The 7500-nt window shown below is 38.6% G+C and overlaps 1 protein-coding gene across 1 annotated transcript in view; it reads left to right on the forward strand.

Annotated features, from left to right (window-relative positions):
- Nucleotides 1–692: 692 nt before the first annotated feature.
- lhfpl2a (LHFPL tetraspan subfamily member 2a) overlaps nucleotides 693–7500 on the forward strand; it is a 17801-nt gene continuing 10993 nt past the window's right edge. Inside the window, exon 1 of the mRNA XM_042778482.1 lies at nucleotides 693–860. The gene's annotated coding sequence lies outside the window, so the exon portion shown is untranslated. The remainder of the gene's footprint in view (nucleotides 861–7500) is intronic.

Consider the following 7500-nt stretch of genomic DNA (forward strand, 5'->3'; position numbering starts at 1 on the left):
AAATAAATAATTTTAAAATAGCATCAGTCAAAATAAAAACACTTTATTTGTGACCATTAACCAACTTCAGAGAAGCTGAACATGTGATACTGAATAATTAAATGATTTATTTTAACTCTCAGGGATACTTAAAGTAAATATATTAGCTGAAAGAGTTTGGGAATCCCTGCATCACATGTAAATAAGAAATAACGTGAATGTGTGAATTGTGAGACATAATAATACACTGTTAAATAACTTACTGTAGTTGATGCAATGTTAAAATATTGAGAAAAAACTTAAAACTGAAGGGATTTCTGTAAATTGAGTGGAATTAGAGTGAATCAATACATTATGAACAATTTATTGCTATTCTGTGAATACTATGTAATCATGCAATCAATAAAAACCTAACTGTAGTCTGATTTAGAGTATTTTAAAATGTAATTGAATTTAATTACGAGTACTTAATTTTTTTAATTTGATTATGTAATCCAGCTCTGATAATAAATCTGCAGGAAGTGGTGAATATTGAACAGATGGACACTTCAAAGCGATTTATTCATTTATTTAAACAAAAAAGCATTCTTGTTCTGTTAACCCGTTCAGTGTTCTGATTCTGACACGTCAGGGGTAGTTCAGCGCGAGCCAGCGGCTCTGAGAGACGCGCAGCTGGGAACGCGCGTGGAAGCGCCGGTGTGTTGCCGTGGTGACGGTGGAGCGCGCGCGCGCGAGAGAGAGAGAGAGAGAGAGAGAGAGAGTCAGTTGGTGAATGAGTCTGTGAGCTCGCGGACGGTTTAACGGAAACCTTCGTTCTCTGGATGTTTGAAATCATCACCGACTTTCCTTCGCGGGACCGTCCGACCGAGGAGCGCGCGAGCGTGAGTAGCTTTTGTTCTCGCAGATTTCCCTCTCTTTCACCTCACGAACGCCTCAGATTAACGGACACACACCAGATTCGTCGTGTTTAGCGTCACACCGGCCCGACGTGAGCACTTCAGTCAGAAAGTCGCTCGGTTGAATCGGTTTTAGCTCTTTTATCGTCGGTGTGTGTCCAGAACGGAAAGTCGTGGCAGAGAAACGACGAGTTCCTTCTTTCTTTCTTTCTTTCTTTCTTTCTTTCTTTCTTTCTTTCTTTCTTTCTTTCTTTCTTTCTTTCTTTCTCCTCTCGACAGTCTCTCGGAACGCGTTTTTATTTGGTTTAACGTGAAATAACTCGAGATTTAGAGCTGGTTAATTTTCATTTGTTCTTGGGTTAAAAGTGATTTTATTTCCGTGAGGAGAATTTCACTCATTCAAACTGCAGCTTCGTTAATCACAACAAATCGCTTTATTTCACAATTATACCGACACTGTGTGGATAGTGTAATAATATTAACGAAAATCTCTTAGTTTTATAATCAATCAAAGGTACTATCGCGGCAAACTCCTGTACTGTTGTAAGTTACATGTAACGTTACCATGTTATTTGAGGAGTAACGTTACCATGGTAAAACAGTGTGATTCTCATCACTGGCTATGAAGGTGTTGATTAGATTTTATGAATCAAGGCTGTTTTGTCAAGTAATTAATGAATATGGTCTTAATGTGTTAACGATGAGCCCTCTGTATTGTAGATATCGATGATTATTACATATTTAACAACAATTCAGTTCTCTTTGCTGTGCATTATTAAGATTGATGCCTGATTTTTTATTATATTTATTTGTTGTTTAATTGATTGACTTTGTCAGTCCTGTGTGTGGGTTGCCTTTGCCTTTTTTTTTGTTGTCCTTTTTCTCTGTAAAACCTTTTAGTAATCATCATATAAAGCTTAGAAGCCCAAGATTCATCCTGTGAAAACCATTTTGAAATCGGACATTGCGTTACCATGGAAATGGTGCTTTAAAATCTTATGGCGGTCTCCTCCCCCTTAGTGGGCGGAGTCAAGTGTCATATTACAAAATGCATTACACTCTTTTAGAATCAAAACTTTTTATAATCTTGGCAACAATCATAACATTGGAAAGGTCTGAGTCTCAGGATTCCATATTTGGTGGTTATTTTGAGTATTGAAGTAAAATTGACAGAGAAATCTAGGGGAAAATTCATTAAACAGAATTCAAAGGAGTTTTGATGGCCCCCAGTGGCTGTTTGTGGTATGACGCCCTAAATACAATCTCACAGGAACCCTATATTTTTTTCATATCAACTTCAAATTTGGAACATAACTTATTTAGACACAAATCTTTGATTTTATACCAATTTTAGAGTAAAAACTGTTATGTAAAATATTTATAATAAATTAAAATTAATATAGCGCATTTTATTTACAGTACATTTAAACTTCTATAACTTTTTGATACTTTAATTTTTTTTTTTAAATTTCACTTTTGCCAAAATCTGCTAATTTTCTTTTTTAAAAAGAGACCAACCTTAGGTCTATATTCCACAGTGTTCATAAAATACAACAATTTAAGTTTGGATAGTGCACTTTAATGCCTATTTTAAAAAATGGGGGGTGACAGTTAAGGGGTTAAAAACAAGCAAGGTAGTATGTTTTTATAATATCCCTGCTTTAGGAACTAAACTGCAAATAATTTTGTGTAGAATCGGTTTTTGCTCAGAAATTGCTGGTAAATTTTAAATATAAACCCCCCCCCCCCCTCTAAGTAGCACATTGAATTAAATAATTAAAAATAATAGTTTGAAGTAGAAAGACGGTATGTTCGTACTCCAGTAATCTTTATTTTTCCAATAACACTCCAGTAACCTTGGCTTTATTGACATTTTTTCAGCGTAGGACCCAGCTGCGTCCCACAATGCCTTGGGCCCACGGTCAGATTGACTGATCTGGGCTCAGCGTGAAGTCTTTTTTCCCCTGCGCTGGCCCTTTAAGGTCTGTTTGAGGTTAGCTGGTTTACCAGCGCTCGATCATCAGTGAACGTTCACTTTATGGAAGCTAAGAATAAGAGCGTGGACGGTCCTGACGCTCTCCCCTCCAACCATAAAACACAGACGCTTCATTACAGGCCGCTCAAGCCAAGAGAAAACACACGCGTCCCTCTCATGCGCTGCCAAGAGAGAGACGCTTCCCTCCATTCAGAGCGTCTCCATGAAGCAGTGGAGAGATGCCAAGGGTGTTTGTGTTCCGTGTATTCAGTGTGTTTTTTTGATATGAGGTGGAACTGTATTTGTTCTTTCTTTAGACTGTATTCGTGATCTGAATGTGTCCAAGCCATAGACACAGATGCAGGAACATCACGCTGATTTCGGACAGATTCTAATAAGAAAACAATCTGGCAGTGATTTGCAGTGACTTTTTAGACATTTTAGAACTACAGTGGTTCTTTCTTTAAACTATAGTGGTTAATTTTTAACTATAATAACTCATTGTAGAACTGATTCATTTTAGAAATGTATTGACTCGTCTCTGAACTGATTCATTTTAGAACTACAATGATTCATTTTTGAAATGTAATGAAATATTATAGTTTATAATGATTCATTTTGGAGCTATAATGATTCACTTTTGAAATATAATGATTCATTTTAGAACTGCTGTAGTTAATTTTGGAACAGTAATGATTCATTTGAACTAATGATTAATTTCTGAACTCTGATGATTCATTTTAGAAATGTATTGACTCGTTTGTGAACTATGATTCATTTTAGAACTACAATGATTTATTTTTGAAATGTAATGATGAAATATAGTTTATAATGATTCATTTTGAAGCTATAATGCTTTATTTTATAACTGCAGTGATTCACTTTTGAAATATAATGATTCATTTTAGAACTGCTGTAATTAATTTTGGAACAGTAATGATTCATTTGAACTAATGATTAATTTCTGAACTCTGATGATTCATTTTAGAACTGTAGTGATTTATTTTACAATTTAGCAATTCGTTTTTCGGAATGCTTGCGTAGAGATTCATGCATTTAACTGGAGTATTGTGTGTTTATTTACAGTAAGATCCTCTGTAACGTGAGCCTGTGTCTGTGTGTGTGAGTGTGAAACCCGAGACAAACGCAGTGTTGAAATGCTAATTGAATGTGTGCTGGAGGTCAGAGGTCAAGAAGACACTGTGGAGCTCATCAGCATGAAAACACGCTGCTTTCTGAACGTGTGGATGTGTAGTTTTGTGCATGAGAGTCGAGGGGAATCTGGATGTGGCCGGTTCTGTTTAAGTGCAGAAGTGCTTAAATGGGTCACATTACGTGCTGGAGTTTCCATGCAGCGCTCCCAAAAGGAGCATGTTTGATTGAATTAAAACCAGCCGGGCCGCGCTGCCTTCAAATCAAGCCCAGAGCTCCGAGCGCCAGCCGTCACACGTCACACACACACACACACACACTGAGACGGACACAGAGAGTGAGTGTGTGTCCGTCTGATGTCAGGTGATCTGTAGATCGTTGTCTTCATTGTGTGTGTGTGTGTGTGTGTGTGTGTGTGTGTGTGTGCGCGCCGTGAGGCTGGTGTTCAGGGTTCGTGCTGTAGTGTGGGTCAGTCATGCACACTGATAAGATTAGTGCTGTAGTAAACTAGTCTATCGTTCTTATCTCTCTCTCTAAAGTGTGTGTTTTTCATCTGTGCTGCATCAAGCAAATTCCTCCTGCTCTCTCTCTCTCTCTCTCTCTCTCTCTCTCTCTCTCTCTCTCTCTTTGTCTCTGCGCGGTGTGTGTTGTCCTCATGAGCTCACGCTGTGAAAAAGCAGCAGGGTGTGTTTTAGGATGGAGGAGGTTCAGCTCACCCACCCGAACCCCCGCACACTTCAGGACAGTTGTTGTCTGTCTTTGTTCTCAGGGGACGCTTGCAAGTGCTCGGGGCCCCGCAGGAGCCGCCTGTATTATTCATTGGCACTGCTACACTTCATTCAGCGCTGGAGTTGTGTTGACCGTTTGTGTTCACTATATTATTCTGTAGCGCAAACACACTTTTGAGTGTGATCCAGTTATCATAATGTGATGTGTTAATAACCCACAGCTGTATGTAAATGAGCGGCCGCACTGGCCAATCACAGCTGTGTGCTTTCACAACGTAACTGATTTTCATTTTTGAATTGCAGTGATTTATTTTAAAACTGTTTAATTTCTGTGATTGAATTTTTTAATTTTAGTGGTTGATTTTTTAATTTTAGTGATTCATTTTAGAACTGCAGTGATTCATTTTAGAACTATAATGGTTCATTTTAGAACTAGAATGGTTCACTTTAGAACTGCAGTGATTCATTTTAGAACTAGAATGGTTCACTTTAGAACTGCAGTGATTCATTTTAGAACTAGAATGGTTCACTTTAGAACTTGAATGGTTCATTTTAGAACTGCAGTGATTCATTTTAGAACTAGAATGGTTCACTTTAGAACTTGAATGGTTCTTTTTGGTTTTGCAGTGTTTCATTTTAGAACTATAATGGTTCATTTTAGAACTGTAATGGTTCACTTTAGAACTGTAATGGTTCACTTTAGAACTAGAATGGTTCACTTTAGAACTAGAATGGTTCACTTTAGAACTGCAGTGATTCATTTTAGAACTATAATGGTTCATTTTAGAACTGTAATGGTTCACTTTAGAACTGTAATGGTTCACTTTAGAACTGTAATGGTTCACTTTAGAACTAGAATGGTTCACTTTAGAACTGCAGTGATTCATTTTAGAACTATAATGGTTCATTTTAGAACTAGAATGGTTCACTTTAGAACTAGAATGGTTCACTTTAGAACTGCAGTGGATTCAATTTTAGAACTGTAATGGTTCACTTTAGAACTGTAATGGTTCATTTTAGAACTAGAATGGTTCACTTTAGAACTATATTGGTTCTGTAGAACTGGTGATTCATTTTAGAATTAGAATGGTTCACTTTAGAGCTTGAATGGTTCATTTTAGAACTGCAGTGATTCATTTTAGAACTATGATGGTTCATTTTAGAACTGCAGTGATTCATTTTAGAACTGTAATGGTTCACTTTAGAACTAGAATGGTTCACTTTAGAACTGCAGTGCTGTTTTAGAACTAGAATGGTTCACTTTAGAACTGTAATGGTTCACTTTAGAACTGTAATGGTTCACTTTAGAACTAGAATGGTTCACTTTAGAACTGCAGTGATTCATTTAGAACTAGAATGGTTCATTTTAGAACTGCAGTGATTCATTTTAGAACTGCAGTGATTCATTTTAGAACTAGAATGGTTCACTTTAGAACTGCAGTGATTCATTTTAGAACTAGAATGGTTCACTTTAGAACTATATTGATTCAGCTGTTTGTAAATGAGCGATTGCAGTGGGATTTTAGGACACATTTCAGTCAGATTTCACGCTGAGGCTTCTGCGCGCGAACCTTGGATGTTCTCCGGTGAAGGTCAGAGGTCGCTGAGAATGCCTGATATTTCTGTGATATGTCTCACTGTGGTGTGCGGGAATGTTTGGGATGATTGTCAAGCAGGAGAGAATGAGCTGAAATCCCTGACAGCCCTAACAGTTTATCAATGGCTTCAGCAGTTCATTGTGTCAGTATGAGTGTTTAAACAGGAAGTGCTCTGTCAGGAGACAGGAAGCGGTCTGTAAAGGCTTGTGGCTGTTGTGGATCCATCAGATGAAGATCGGTATGAATCCGTGTGTTAATGGTTAATATTCCACCCAAATGTGGAGTGTTGATGATGTGCGGTTGACACTAATCCCTAATATGACTCTTAATTATTTAATTAAGAAATGAACTCCTCATTTGCTTCTGTCATTCTGTACTTTAATTGGTCTCTAGTAGATGTGTGTGAGTCTCGTTAGAATCATCAGAGATCAACAGTATTCCTGTAACTCGGACAGTAGGTCACAGCGCTAGCAACGCCAAAGTCACAGGTTCAGTTCTCAGCGGCGCTTGAACTGAGAACATGTAAACCTTAAATGCAGTGTAAGTAGCTTTGGATAAAGGCATCTGCCGTAGTGTGCTGTTCTCCTGCAGAAACGAGTGTGTCAGATGTGAGGCTCTATAGTGCCAGATTTCACTGACGTTCCTCTCATTGCATGTAACGTGATATGATGACCTGATGTGTGCAGGTTCTGCTTGTGTTCTCTAATGGACTCGTCAGTTCCCCGTCTGACGTTCTTTCAGGGGTTCATGACCCGTGACGTCATTGTGCTGTGAACCGCGGTAATCAACTCAATTGTCCTCGTGTCTGACATGTTATGCGTGACAGAGTAACGCTGAAGCTCTCAATCGTCGCTGTGTGTGTCTCGCGTCAGTTGTCGCTCAACACATACTTCATGAAGCGAGTGTGAGTGTGTGTGTGTGTGATCAGGTGTGTGTCAGTGTTTCCTGTAGGACACACTCCTACTGTAAGACGAGGAAACGATGTGTCATTAAAGAACTGAACGTAGCCTCACTTCTTCCCATCAGCCCAGCTGCTGTGCTGTTTAACGGTCTGTGTGGTGTGTGTTTGTTGATGTGCTGTGTTTGGACACAATGAATGCGTGATGTTGTTCAGAGCCCACCTGCCGTCCTGCTGAACGGAGGAATCCCCCTCCATAACAAACACCCTGAAA

The sequence above is a fragment of the Cyprinus carpio genome, chromosome A21 (genome assembly GCF_018340385.1).
Source record: "Cyprinus carpio isolate SPL01 chromosome A21, ASM1834038v1, whole genome shotgun sequence".
Taxonomy (NCBI): Eukaryota; Metazoa; Chordata; class Actinopteri; order Cypriniformes; family Cyprinidae; genus Cyprinus; species Cyprinus carpio.